This window comes from Ostrea edulis, chromosome 9, assembly GCF_947568905.1.
Source record: "Ostrea edulis chromosome 9, xbOstEdul1.1, whole genome shotgun sequence".
NCBI classification, from domain to species: domain Eukaryota; kingdom Metazoa; phylum Mollusca; class Bivalvia; order Ostreida; family Ostreidae; genus Ostrea; species Ostrea edulis.
Genome location: NC_079172.1, coordinates 6583908 through 6600159, shown reverse-complemented (window position 1 = coordinate 6600159; position 16252 = coordinate 6583908). Strand labels below are relative to the sequence as shown.

General features: G+C 34.1%; 1 protein-coding gene across 1 annotated transcript in view; it reads right to left on the bottom strand.

Moving 5' to 3' along the window:
- Window positions 1-1622, bottom strand: part of LOC125658869 (uncharacterized) — a 15719-nt gene extending 14097 nt beyond the window's left edge. Inside the window, exon 1 of the mRNA XM_048890305.2 lies at window positions 1582-1622. The gene's annotated coding sequence lies outside the window, so the exon portion shown is untranslated. The remainder of the gene's footprint in view (window positions 1-1581) is intronic.
- Window positions 1623-16252: the final 14630 nt, after the last annotated feature.

Below are 16252 nucleotides of genomic sequence, written 5' to 3'. Positions count from 1 at the left end.
TGAGTTTTGACCTTGTGTTTCTAAATCATACCATTATTTAATCTTTCACACATTTCTGTCTTTTAAAACCAACAATTCAAGCTCAGCTCATCAACTCCGTTTCGGCCTTGAGCTTTCAAATCATATCATTATTGTATTGTTTCAAATCATATCATTATTGTATTGTTTCAAATCATATCATTATTGTATTGTTTCGGATTCAAATCATATCATTATTGTATTGTTTCGGATGTTTGTATTCCTAATCAGTGATTCATTCAAATCTAATTCAGTGGTAAATTAATTCAACGTACGACTTCTTTTATCGAGCTCACGGCGGGTGTGACCGGTCGGCAGGAGATGCCCACTCCTCCTAGGTACCTGATCCCACCTCTGGTATGTCCAGTTGCCCGTATTTGCCCAGCTCTTTATTTTGTAATCCTTATTGGAGTTATGAGATTGATCACTGTTCGTTATCTTCACCTTTCATTGATTTTATTTTTGATTTCATTCATTGTTACTTTGTCTTTATGGTGTACAAATTTTCAAAAAAATATTACAACATGCCAACAAAACCTGATTCTTCCAAAGAACCACATTAAAACCGTGTATGACATACGATATTTCATTTCATATCCGCAAACGACATAGTGTGATCAAATATTCATTATTTTTCTTCATTCATTTAGTAAAAAGATGTTTCGTTTCGGTAAAGAATTATGAATCATCTTTGAAGATAATTAATTTTCTCTTGTGAGTGATGGAAATATGAAAGGTGCGTAGGCATCGGTTTCTCTCTTCTACTTTTTTTTTTTTTTTTTTTTTTAGATATTGCAGAATTGCAATTTTACTAACTAATAACACCCTCGTTCTGTTTAGACAATTTTCAAACACTCATAAATAGGTCTTTTTATGTTACTCGTCCTATTCAGATTTTGCGACAATCGTACACAGAGTATAATGATTGGAAAGATTACACTGTCGCTGCACAGATGATATGTAAAAAAAAAAAAAAAAAAAAACCATTTAGGTACAGATAGGAAAAAAACATTTAATGATTTTAATGTTATCATGCAGTCTTATTTACCACAGTTTCTTTAAATCAGGTTTTGAGTTGCAGTTATACAGCTGCAAAACCGATAATTTTGTAGAAATGAGCGACGCTAATGTACACGACTTACGATTATTGGATACAAGAGTACACATTATTTACTTGTTCTAGGTATCAAGGGAGTTCTCTTTTTGACTCCTTTTATTTAATTTTCACTCGGTGTCTTTTAATCTTTTGATAATCCTTACAACTTTTTACATTACAGATAGCTATCCCCGACACCGATATCTACTGATGTTTATCATATACTGTCATTTCATCATTATTTGTCCGAAAACAAATTTCGTTCTTTTCGTTGTTGAATAAAACCAAAGAATGAAATATGTGGGTCAGTTTGTTTGAAGAGGAAAGAACTACTATAGTTCACAAATTTACGTAGCAATGAAACTATACTCTTTGACGAAAGCATGAAGTTTGATACCCACGAAAATTAATGACACCGCAATAAAATATAATTTTTAGAAAATAAGATGATTTCGAAAAGAACTTACTGTGAAGGAATCGGTTAATATCCAGTGTTTGTGTCACTATCGTGCAGTGGCCGTTTTATATCGGCATCATGACAGTAGGATGTAACTTGTACTACGAACTCACCCGAGTTGGCGACAGAGACAACTCGGACAAACAAAGCTGGGTATCTTCACACATAAATCACGCCAGACGTGCAGAAAATTCTATGACCACATTCAGTTTTGGAAGAAGGCAACTCACGAAGACGAAAATAGGGCTTATCTGTTGACCGAGTCACTAATATAATCCATAGATGGCTAAATAAAGAAAGATTGTGAAGATGTGTATAAATTTAGTGATGTGATAGGGTCATATTGAATTGCTCCTGTTGGACATGGCATATAAATCCCAAGTATGATAGGTGTTCCGAGATTTTCCAATAATTTCAATCTGAAGTCGTAAATGTAACGTTTATAATTCTGAAGAGTCGGTTATCTTTAGATATGCTAAGAGTAATACCATTATGACCTTTTACTTTTACTCATTTCTTAAGTTAAAATAATTATAAGACATGGATTTACTTAAAAGCCGACCTTTTACTCCTTAAATTTTTATATCCATTCGATTTTAGTTTCCATGGATACATAAATCTATTTTGCTTTTTTAACAGCATTTATTGCTGGATTATGTTTGCAATATGAAGTACTAATTAACGTAATGGTTTTAAACTTTAACAACCCATTATTTTATAATTTTATTTTAAATGGAGCTGAAAGTCGTCTAAAACTTTCTTTTCTTTTTAGAAAATGAATCTCCATATTTCAAATTAGAACATGTTGCCTCATTAAGACGTCAAATTCCAGGATCAATGCAACCCCTCTGAACCCGTAACTCGGTCAACTTACAATATACGTAACAATAGCAAATACGTCAAAAATTCCAGCAAGTCGGTTATTCAAACTCCCCGTCGAGGCCTCATTACGTCACCTACGAATAGAGCAAACGAACTCTGGTGGAAGTTTGGTCGGTTATTAGGACGTATTTTGTCAGCCCACAACGGCGATTCCAAAATGATTCTACACTAAAGTAAAAGAATTGGCGGTCATCAAGTTGAAGGTCACTTGACTCAGAAAAATATCAATAAGAATCAAAAGTTACATGTAGTTATGATGTATTGTGATGTGAAAATGCGTGTTTCTGAAAATGCCCGACTGAATGAACACCGTAGCATTGCACATTGCTTTGCCAATATTGAATCTTAAATCGTTTTACTTTTCAAACAATATCATACGGTCACTTACACAAACCAACAAAACATCTCAATATTGTGAGACATCATCATTGTCGATAAATCTTAGACGCAGAGCTTCCTTCGATAAAATGTTGTGTATAGACAGTTAATCAACGGCAAACTGCAGCAAACAACCTCTTTTGTCGAATCAGTGACAAGACCATTCTTCTTACAGTATAAATGTCAACCAAGAGACTCTTTTTGGGGAACCCAAATATGTAGTCATTCTAACTAAGAAACTTCTGAAGCTGTACAAGCATCGCGTACTAAGACAAAAATGTTTCCTGGCACCTACATTGTAGGTTAAGCCCCGGGCACACTCTCACGATTGGGATCTACGAGTTTACACGAGTACTGGCGAGATATAACTCGTCAAACACTCAACTAGTTTGCAATAGTTTTTGATGATGGGGACATCAGTTCGACTTCTGCTCGAGTACACGAGAGCAGGACGATAGTTTCTTTTTAACACGAGTTTTAGGTAACGTATGAACGATGTGTGTACGACATTTTATCCAGATTTTTCTACGAGAATATACGAGCTTAGATGAGTCTAGTCAACATTTGCACGGGTTCTTGACGAGTTGTGACAAATGTTCTACGAGAAATATACGAATTTAGATGACTTATTACAACTTGCCTATAAATATTGATAGTCTTTTGCATCATTCGACTGTTGACTCGCATATACATGTAGATGCAACATTACCTCCATGGTCCGTCGGAGGCTCAGAAAACTAGAATTTTTATACAGCATTAGAGAGCGATGTTGCTAAAGGTGATCTTGTGATCGTTCATGTAATAAAGTACAGAGAGGGGGAAAAAACACTCGTAGCAATGTCGAACAGAATACGTACAAAATCGTCCAAATGTTGAACAGAAGTCGAAAACTCGTTGCATGTTGATCAGAGATTGTTTTATTGTCTTCCGCATTATGATTTCATTTAGCCCTTGATTTTGTGGTTTGGTATAACCACGAAAACAGCGAAAATTAGTATTTCTGTGATGAAGCCACAGTATTGTAAAGTAACCAGATATGTTTATAACTGATAAGTTAAAAAAAGGAATAAAAAATGAGATTTACTGTGCGATTGGAAGCGCATATACACTGTTCATGTCTTAAAATATCAAGTATCAGGGGGGAAAATGCCCAATATTGTGACAGCCAGGCGGGATATATCGCCGGTGGCTACATACAAGTGGCTTAGTTGGTAGAGCACCTGACCAGAGATTCGGGGGGGGGGGGGGGTATCCAATCCCGGTCTGGTCCGTTGATTTTCTCCCTTCCTGGTACAACAACTACATATCCTGGTACAACTACATACACAGTGAAATCAATATACTTTGTGAAGACCTCAACTTTCGTGAATAAGTATATCCCAAAAATTCAAAAACCTCAACAAAAATATGGAAATCATATCTACGAAATTAACACCCCACGAAAGTGTAAAATCTTGGCAATCCGTGAAGGGTTCCCACGTATTGAACCGAGTCTGCGGTAGAAACTGCAGAACGTTAGATAAATTGGCCATTAGTTTAACTGCGCTGTGTATATCGTTGAGAAATATTTTATGTATTTTGACTGCCTGTATCACACGATGACGACAATTTTATGATGTAGAGGAAGAGGCAGATGATAGACTATGTTTAGCTTTACCAACAGAGACAAAAGACTCTGTCTCTCATCCGTTTAATATCGTTAATGTACTCGGGCAACAGATATTAAGTTGCAAATACTATGGAAAGATGCTTTTGATTAATAACCTCGGCATTTTGAAGTTCTATGTATAAAACATAAAAGAAACTATGAAAATTTGAACGCATTCTTCCTGCATTAATGAAAGAGAAGGCTAGTTTTGTTTTATATTGTTCTATATATGGTCCATAGTCATCAAGATTGCAAGCTCACAATAGAAATACACTTCTTTGAAGATTTTACTTTGAGTATCAGAATTCTAGATCTCGATACACAAGCGATACAAACACTAGAATCTAACGGTACAGATATTTGCACAACAAGCCATTCTGAACCTACTACTTATGGACTTATTTCTGTTCTCAAGGTAAAAAGTACTAGCGTCGTTAGAGAACAGTTTGGATTGATCTATGAAAGTTTCAAACTCCATATTTTTTCATATTTCTGATGTTGTATCGTATTGTATTTACATGAAGCAATAAAGATTCACCCGAAGCGTCTATTGCTATAGTAACACATACACGTTTCATACCTCTGCAAACAAATGATTTTCATGTATATAAAAATAAAACCTCTTCTCCCTATCTTTTTGTATTATGATATAAGATTAAAATAGATTGAATTTTTTTCAGCTTTTTAGAATTTTTTTAAGAAATAGAGCTGTGTTTGACAATTGATATACCGGTATACATGTATATCTTCGCAATGTTTAAAACTCCATTTTTTTTAAATTCCTTTTCATGAAATATCTAGAATATAATCTAAGATGTTATATATATATATATATATATATATATATATATATATATATATATATATACTTAAATCTATACGATATATATATATAATACGATATATATACATATATATATATATACGATAGATGTTAAAACATTTTGATGAAATTATAAAAAAAAAAAAATTAAAAAAAAAAGCCAAAACTTTTTTTTACATGTTAAGATTACATGGAAAAAAATTCTCCATTCCAATATCTAATATTTCTTCAAAAGAAATAGAATCAAAATTATTTCATGACTTAGGCTTATGATTTTTTTATCATATATTTTTTTTAGAATACCACTTACCTTTTCTGTGATCAATGCCGTATGGTCTCCTCTAGCGAGCACTGCTCTTATCACCTTAATCACATGTTCGTACATGTAAAGGCAACCATCTAGAGCTGTGTACAGAGATGCTAAGCTCCTACTGGAAGGTCTGATTATACTTAACTATTAGCGTTTAAAGCCACGTGAGGCTTAGTCAACGCAACGTTATAAACCAAAATTGCTAACATTTACATGACGCTGGATATTTGGGTAATATATGATGTGCTTAAGAATAAGAAAATTGACCTATATTAACCAATATAAAAATTGGGGGAAAAAAGGACAAGGTTTTCTTTATTTGCAGTCAAGGGCGGAAGTGTTATTAGGTATTCGTGTAGTAGATTTACAATCCTTAAATTGACGTTCGATTTAGTTTCCGTAAATCAATGGAAAACCTATAACGTGTTCATTTCTAGCCTCCAACTCTGTGAAGTACGATAAAAGTTTATTCTAAAGTTTTGATATCCGGATTTGTGCTCATGCTCTAAAATCTTTGATTTCATTTACATCCCTTAATTCAGATCAGTACCACCCTATATGAACAACTTTTAAAAGAATGTTCTTGTATTTCTTTACTCAAATGCCCAGAGGAGTTTACATCGTTACGCCATTTTCCAAAAGAAACTGAATTAAGTTATTTAAATTAACAGAAAAAACCTATGTATCCTTCCTTATTGGGCACATTTCTTGTCAACAGCAACTGCCGAAACATCATTCAATGTCACGGAAACAGTCAACATCATTCAATGTCACGGAAACAGTCAACATCATTCAATGTCACGGAAACAGTCAACATCATTCAATGTCACGGAAACAGTCAACATCATTCAATGTCACGGAAACAGTCAACATCATTCAATGTCACGGAAACAGTCAACATCATTCAATGTCACGGAAACAGTCAACATCATTCAATGTCACGGAAACATTCAACATCATTCAATGTCACGGAAACAGTCAACATCATTCAATGTCACGGAAACAGTCAACATCATTCAATGTCACGGAAACAGTCAACATCATTCAATGTCACGGAAACAGTCACTAATCGTTCAAACCTTTTTCGACGCTTACAATACAGCACACTAACAAAAAGATTTAGAGTCGGATTTGTATTTGTTAACATTACCATTGACCATTGTTTTGTCGGAAACCTATGCTGTGTCAAAATATTTTATTTTTCGATAAAAACATTGACTTTTCAATTTGACATAGCAAAATACGTGCTTGTATATTACAAAATATAAATACTAGTATTGGTCAATGTCATTTGTATTATGGAGCTATATGAACAATGTATAAACAATAACAGTATTTAAATTATCCCTATATAAACAATAACATTATTTAAATTATCCCTTTACAAAAAATAACATTATTTAAATTATTCCTATATAAACAATAACATTATTTAAATTATCCCTATATAAACAATAACATTATTTAAATTATCCCTATATAAACAATAACATTATTTAAATTATCCCTATATAAACAATGACATCATTAATATTATTCCGTTATAAACAATAATTTTATCTAAATTATGAATTAACAGTGCATTATCAGTTACACAAGGAGAAGGCTTATATAGGCGCCGTCTGCTACCTAATCCTTATTATGTTATACATACTAAAATTCTGTTGAAATCAAGGTCTAGACCGTAAACACACCTATTTCAGTAATGTTCAGTAAAACATATATACATGTATCATTATTATGCAAGGAGTTTTCACATGAAATCAAACGTTCTTCCAGTTCTTGGGCCTTTCCGGCTTGAGGAGAAACAACCTCTTCTCGAGTATTTTGGAATGGTCCGAGAATTGATTCCTTCTAATTGTCTAGAAGGGGAGTTTTGGGTATTTTATGTGTTCGTGCATCAACATTTGACTTTATTTTTATAACACTATACTAATTTGACGTTAGGGGTTAGTTCGGCCATTGATAGTTTAATACACTTATTTTGTATTTACATTGAACACTATGGGGGATAAAAGTAATCTTCCATGAGCACTGTCCCGTGCATCTTCGCTAGCCAAGGGTGACTATACACGGTGTTCCTTTGAAAGAGGAGCACCGTGTATCGTCACCCTTGGCTAGCGAAGATGTGTCCCGTGCAACTGTAACCACTGGATTATTTCCATAACAGCAAATAAATCCCGGAAAAGGAGTGAGATCCCATTGTGTCCCTCGGTGTCCAAGATGAACTGATGTATAGCATGTTCATGTATTGATGTAATATGAAAGATGTCCACTGTAGATGTTATTTTATTACTATAATACATTGGGAATAATAAGCTTTCACATTTTTGTATAAATATACAAGAAATATGAGATTGTTAACGTAATTCAAGTTGTTTCCTTTAACATTATGATTTTCTTTATCCTGCTGTGGTCACTGAATTCATATTATTTATAAGTTTATAAGCTTCATGGGGCCCATGATTGGTAATTAAACTTTCAGAAAAATTGCAGACATCTTCAACGCACAATTCCCGTCAGACGCCAAGAGTGCCATACATTGCGGAAAATCTCTTAAGTACCAAATGATGATATGGGAATAGATGTGTACTGAACACCATTTTTAATATTCTATTCCCTAGAAGAGCGCCAAATTCTAGTCCTTATGAGTTATCAAAATACCCACCGTTTCATTCCTGGATTTGTTATATGCATTTGATTATGATACATGTATAGAGAGGACTATTCTATGCAGTAAAGGAAATAGTGGAGAATATGTTTCTAGTATGCACATGCAATTGTAAAATAGTAATTCTTAATATTGTTTTATTTCTATTTTATTTCATTAATTCATTGATTGATTTAGCGACAAAAGCTCCCCCTAACGTATTCATTATACATGTAAGAATATCAAGCTCTGAAGGTAAAACCCTGGCTATAAAACCCCGAGGGTAATCTGGCTATAAAGACCCGGAGTGATCTGACTATAACCCCACCACCACTACCACCACCACCCGTAATGACTTCTTATCGTAGGTTTGTGGATCGAGGTTTTTTAGAATAATTTCTACACAATTTTACCCTTTGGCAGCTTCTTACGATAAATATCTTTATTCAGAATAGATATACATATGTAACATGTTGTTTTAATCTTCCTGCATATTTAGAGAATTGAGATAAACTGAGCCTCTAAATTTATTGAACCTGCTTTAAAGGGTAAGTTCCACAGACTTATCCCTCCGCGGTTCTGACTTGAAATATTTGAATTCGAATAGTATTAATTAACTGCAGTGTATTCAGGTCATAGATGGAATGTTCTTCCACAAGTTGTATGCATTCAATTAATAATTGCGAACCGATTAACATTTTACTTTAAAGTGCTTTAAACTTTCTAAAAATCGACCATCAAATCTGTGAAGGCGGTGCACTAATTGTCTACTTTTTTCTTATCAGTTCTTCAAGATGAATGTTGAAAGCGGGATATTCACAGCCAGCACGGAACGACGACTGGTTTCATGGCAGCAGGAACAGTCCGGAAATTTAGTAAAAATGAACCAATTTTCTTGAATGACACGCCTGCATTAACGAGATTAGAAACTACTTTGAATCAATCATCAACTTTGTGTGTATGAAAAGTGGAAGTCAATTAAAAACGACACTGTAATTTTCGTCAACTCTGGCAAATTAGCTAGGCTTTATTTTATGACATCTTATGTGCATATCAATTGCATGTTATAAAAATTTTTACACATCGGCTGCTGGATTGGTTGTTTTTTTTTTTTTTAAATAAGCATCTAATGCTTATATTCATACATTTGTATTTCATTTGTAAAAACCCGACTGTAAATAAATTTTCTGAATTTGTAGATTTAAGAAAGCATCCGATTAGTTTCGGATTTTCTAAAACGTTTGTGCTTTGTTTATTTGTTCTTTTACGTCCCATTCGTGTGGAAACGTCATCAGATGTAGGTGAAATGTCACAAATTGACTTTTGTATGGCAAGTCGTTTTACTATTCATTCGAAAAAGAAATATCTCTTTAACTTTGTGAGACATCTCTTTAACTTTGAGACATATCTCTTAAAGTCTTCGACATAACCTTAATAAATTTACTACAATGTTTACTTCTGTCTATGGTCTTAGTCTTTTGTATGACGTAATAACTGCACATTCAAAATGGCTGAACATGTAGAGGAGGTTTCTCTACCGTGTTGATCTAGTAGATTTGTTTGACAAAGTAAATAAAAAATTGTAAATATGTACAAGATGTTTGTATTTTTCATTCATACATGTGTGCACCTCGAAAGCCGAAAATGCCTGCATCTCGTCACTTCCGACTTCTATCATTTAACACAATTTTGGCGCGCTTCCGCTTTGGGAAGCATGGTTACAACGCACTTTAAAAAAATTACGCACATTGAAAAAATGTTCAAAGTGCGTTAGATTTGGGACCAAGTCAACGCACTTTAAAATATATATATATATTATTTTTCAAAGTGCGTTGATCTCGAACATAACATCCCGTGGGGATCCGGGTTAGAATATATCCTCAGTATATCCCCACCACCACCACCACCACCACCCTTACTTGTCGTAAGAGCGGTCCTTATGATGAGACCGCATAAACCGAGGTCCCGTGTTACAGCAGGTGTGGCACGATAAAGATAAGCGCCGATTTTGCAGCCCTTCACCGGCAGTGGTGACGTCTCCATATGAGTGAAATAGTCTTGCGAGGGACGTTAAACAATATTCAATCAATCGAACATATTAACGCACGTTGCAAAAAAAGCAAATTTTACATGGTAAATTTTCACATTCTTGTTTTGTTTGTTGTTGTGGGCGTTTTGATGAGTTATTCTTTGTGGTGTGAGTACTCATTTTCCAGACCTACTTTTAGTACAGTGTAATGATAAAGAGCAAAGAAAAGTCACAGAAGGATGCAATAAACCTTAAGTTGGATACAAAAAACGCTGCTTCAATCATAAACCCCAGTCCATGTTACTTTTCAAGAACTCCCATCCTTATGGTCCAAAATTTGCGGCGCTTCACCTTTTCTACATTAGTATAAAATAGAGAGGTGTAAAGCTCCCAACAAAGCAGTTCAAGCTGGCTAGAGATTCTAACGATAATGCGCAACAATCAGGAAGATTTAGACCAGTGATCAAAAAGCAAATCGGCTGCTACCGTAAAAATATCACTAATGTGGACGGATGATTAACTGGCTATCATAATGCATAAATCAAAAGGTCATTACTAAAAAAAATCATTGAGTTCATCAAGTGTCCTTAAAACAAGTCTTTGAGGAAGATCCCCTTTTCAATGGCTTTCAATGAAAAAAGGAATTGTCGTTCAGATTTCTTTTCAAAAAGGTAAAGCTATATTTTTTTTTATTTAGCATATGTGAAAAAGATTTGTCCGAATTCAAAATGTTTTACTGCGAGAAATCAAGCTTCCACGTGTCAAAACCCCGTCACATATATTGCAATATTCACGCTATTGGATCCCCCTCTTTATTCACCAGACCTTTCAAGTTGTGATATGGTCTACTTTCAGAGCGTGGTAAGCGAGTCGATTTATGGTGTTTTATGAGCCCAATAATAGAAGCGCTTTGCGACACAGCACTTAGTATTCAGAATGTGTTTTAGGTTAGCCAGAGTGGGATTGTGTTGATCATAAAAAAGGGAAGAGTGCCACATTTACCGATTACTGACAAGAAAGAATTTTTGTAATGAATTTTTGAACATTTTTATTTCTGTAATACTTTGCGCCCACCTTGTTCCATAACCATGCATTTCACTTGATCTTTGTGGAATCATAGAAGAGAGGTCATGTGGAATTACACGTGCATAAATGGGACCCATTTTGCAAAGGCTCTTACAGCTTAAAAGAAATGTTTGGCTTATTGCAAGTGCAATTGTCAAATCCAAAGAAACGATATTTCCACTCAGTTTACATACTTTGCCCAATCAAAAATATTGATGTTCGTTGTATGACCTTTAGTAAATTTGGCTTTGGGACACGTTTTCAAAAAGTCTTACAATTAAGGCCAATATTTTTAATTGGTCAAATATTAAAGTTGTGACATTATGTTTAGTTGTATTGATTTTCTTGATTTCTGTAGGTTTAAAAATCAGTCTAGCGTTTAACGTTTCTTCACCTATTTTTCTATACTAGTAAGAGGCTATCTTGGTAGCTTCAGACATAATTCGTGGATAAATGTTTTCAGGTATACTGACTAATTCATTTGAAACGTTTTCTTATAACACATCAGGATATTCAAATAATGGCGTAAAGTGAGAGACATGTACAGTTTCTAAAGATTTCCAATAATATCAATGTATCCGCCATATGCTGAAAATGATGTTTTTGTCTTTTGGTTGAAAAAAATTAACACTAATGCCGACTTTTGGAATTATCTTAAAATGTTTTATCTAAAGCTGCATATATTGGGGTGTGTTGCAGTCTACCGAGATCAAAGGTGTTGCTATGCAAGCGAGAGACTGAAAGAGGTATTTGATTCTATGAAATAGGATTATTTTATAATATTACATATCACCTTAGCTTTTGAAGATAAATACGATTACCCAGTCGACACTCTGATTGCATGTATTATACAAAGGTCAAAATATAGTATCGACTTACTTATTATGTGTGGTAATATTACTTTGTAACGACAAACAGATGAAACGGTCGTCGATGATCAAAAACTTTTTTTTTAATTCATTCATACGAATACAATAAAGGTAATGTATATATGTACTTATTTTCGCGTATTTAAATTTTGGCGCAGTAAGAACTGATCACTGTGTAGTGTAATCATTATTTATCAGTTGTTCTGTGTTTGCTGTAGCGGTTAAGTATTTCAATGCAACTGGCGCACAAATATATACCAAAAACATTAGTGCTCTTGTTTCACCAATCTAACTAAAATTAGATCCTTTGATCCGCTCACATACCGTAGCTACATTTGTGTAGTGAGCGGATCAAAGGATCTAATTCTAAATAGATTATTGTTTCACCGCCAAAGCTGTTCAGATACGAATCTCAGTCAAATAAGTGCATATACAGTAAATCGGGTTTTCTTCACTTTTGGTTTGTTTTATTATTATAATTTCATTGCGTAAGACATATCTTCTTGTATTATACAGTAATAATCACATTCTGTTTATATCACAGCGTTCGGACCCAAACAGGCTTAGCCCCTGTGGTATAGCGCAAGTCTTAACAGATGTAAGCAACGAAATCCAGAAGTATGGTTTACGTATGAAGAATATACCACGGTATATACCAACAACAAAAAATACTGCTTCATAAGTAGCATAGGTTTACATGGAGAATGTTCAACCACTTAATACTCTTTAGGTTTAACCTTTACATCCAAAAGGCAGATTTAGACATTCCCCCACATTACATAATTCTTGGACATTGTATACACGTAACAGATGGCTCAATATAAATATGTGTTTTTCCCCGGTAGAATTTCCTTGTATATTTTACGTGCAGATCCCATACTGAGGGTGATATTCATCCTCGATTTCGTATTTAAACGCTCCGATATACTGTTTTCTCTTCAGATATTTATGCCCCCCCCCCCCCTTCAAAGAAGAGGATCATATTGGTTTGCACCTGTCGGTCGGTCGGTCGGTAGACCACATGTTGTCCGCTCAATATCTTGAGAACCATTCACTTGATCGTATTTCATATGAGTAGAAGAGGACCCCTATTGTTTTTCAGGTCAAAAGGTCAAGGGTCAATCTACTATGGACATAGGAATATACTGTCCGCTCAATAACTTGAGAGCCCTTTGCATGACAGACATCAAACTTGGAACACTGTTATATCATAAGGAGTAGAAGACCCCTATTGATTTTGAGGTCACATGGTCAAATGTCAAACTGGACATAGGAATATACTGACCACTCAATGTCTAGAGAACACTTTGTTTGACACGCATCAGACTTGGTACACTGTTACATCTTTAGGAGAAGATTACCCCTATTGATTTTGAGGTCACATGGTCAAAGGTCAAGGGTTAAACTGGACATAGTAATATATTGTCGCCTATATTTTAAGAATTGTTTGCTTGATTGACACCAAACTTGGTACACTAGTACAGCATAAGAAGTAGATGGCCGCTACTTATTTTTAGGTCACATGGTCGATCTACTCTTGAAATAGGAATATATTGTATGCTCAATATTTTAATTGATGATATTATACTATCAATTAAATGATGCATGTGTATAACCCTTTTCAATTTTGCACCATGGGGGCATATATGTTTTACAAACATCTCTTGTTTCATTACAATCTGATTTTGCTGATTTTTTTGTTTCTCAAAATAATCAAGAATAGGTTTCACCAAATAATACTGCAGTGTAAATTGTAAAGAATGTTTTATAAAAGCATGCATTTAATGAACTATTGGTATCTGCAATTACAATGTAGATATTGTACAAAGGTATCTTAATGCATGTACGTATTTCCATTGTCTTTGCCTTTGATATCGTCACAAGTTGCAATGATAGGCATTCCCTCATGAATGCACTGCAGTTGTAAACAATGCGCGTAAGAATACAGAACTACTTGATAAATAGAGTACGTATATTTTCACGGTTGGGCATTCCGACAAAAATGAAAGTAAAATGTAAACATAAGAAATGAATTTCATTTGAGGGTACGAACTGCAATCCTTCTTGTCAGCATACTTCAAGAAGCGTCAGTGCGTTTCATAGTGTATGCCTGTGTGAAGCATCACAGTTCATGACATCATGCATTTTCAAAAATTAAATTTACAATCTCTATACACCCTGACTTTATATTCATTATCATTTTTTCGGGAATGGGGGGGTTACCAGTTACAATTTGTTGTTTTCAAAAAAATGTATATTTCTCCCAAACTTTACGTTCTTCTTTCGTATTTGCCAGTTTGAGAAGATTCAGATCCAATATATGCAACATACGGTACTTCAAGGTCAGACGTTACAGGTCATGTCGCAGCCATTACAAGGTGTGATATGAACCATTGTATTCTAAAGGTGTGATTGTTTTAACCGCCTTTCGTTGCCTAAAAGTTTGTATTCTAAAAGTGGGATTGCTTTAACCGCTGTTCACTTCCTGTTCTTTTCGATTCGACTCAATTTTGATTTTAGCCATACAATTCGATTCGATTATTTGAATAGTAACTTGTTTATTCAACATTTACTAATCAATCACTATCATCATCATACACAACACTACAGATAATATGAAACTATGTTTTATTGAAATTTCAAAAATCTAAATTTATTTTTAAAACGAAGAAATTTTAAATATCCTTGACTAGAATATAAATTTCTTTACCTATTTAAGTAACTTCTAAAGACTTGGAGAAATTTCTAGCAATAACATATCACAAATATATAAAATGCACACATCTTAGAAGCATGTTAAAATATGCTACTTTCACTTTGAATTAAGAAGTTGTTTAACCACTCAATGATACTCATTCCAAGATTGCAGCAAATCATTGGAAATAATCAAAACAAATCTCACATGTTTTCTAATCTTTTCTACCTATCTAAAATCAAAACACCCCCACTCTTTGGATTCAAGTGATTTTGGCGGATCTTCGAGCACTGGATTGTCATCATGCTCCTCCATCTTGTTTGTTTTAGTGACCTAAGTGTTAATTGGACGTTTTCTAGCCCATCAGAGGCGCCGTTGAAAAGTTGAAGGAAGTTAATAGATAACTTGTACATATTCTTACGTATTTTTCTTTAATATAAGAACCGATTTTCATTTTTACCAAATACATGTATCAAACTTCTTCGTTCTTATTAGAAAATCATATTGTCTGTAGATCACAAATCACAATATCATCGATGTTTTATTTTGCAATAAGTAAAAAAAAATCGTTTGGCCATCATCCCATTCGAAAATTGATAAGAAGAGAAAACTGAGTTACATGTAGTACAAATTCTATTCTTTTATATTGAACCAAACCGAATTTGCTCTGTTGTGAATCGAGAATCGATTTGGCTGGCAGAATCGCTGTTTTCGATCTATCGCGGTGAATCGTTGCATCTCTATTTGGTACGGTAAAAAGCTGCAAAGAAACATTGATCAGCAGTCATATTCAACCCTTACTGTATTTTTCTTTGGTATAACAACTGATTTTCATATTCTTATGAGTTTCCTCTAAGATGAATAGAATAGAATATTTTATCTCCTATCAAGGATCCGTGATGGACAAAGTTACTTCGATAATTAGATACAATATCTAAAGTTCAGAAGTACAAATTGCAAATTAGAGTGGAGGTAATGTTAGGGTTATGAACAATTTTAAATCCTAGTCTTGGGTTACCTATTAGAGGCGTCGTTTCTTTTCTAACAGCGCTAACTGACTATTTGCATGTATTTCGGTGAAATCGATAAAGAATGAACAATTTGAAAATGCAACGACCTCTGAAACAGGCTATGTACATTTAAAAAATCAATAGCTTTGAAACTTTATATAAATGAAGTTCCAAAACAATTCATTTTTATTTGCGATAGCAAATTAAAATATGCGTGTACTTTTTGCAGACAAATAGAAACCTGTCGGTCATTCACATTTCTGATCTGTAGAGACAGGTACTGATTCTGAATTAACATTACGAATAATAATTCTAAGGAAAC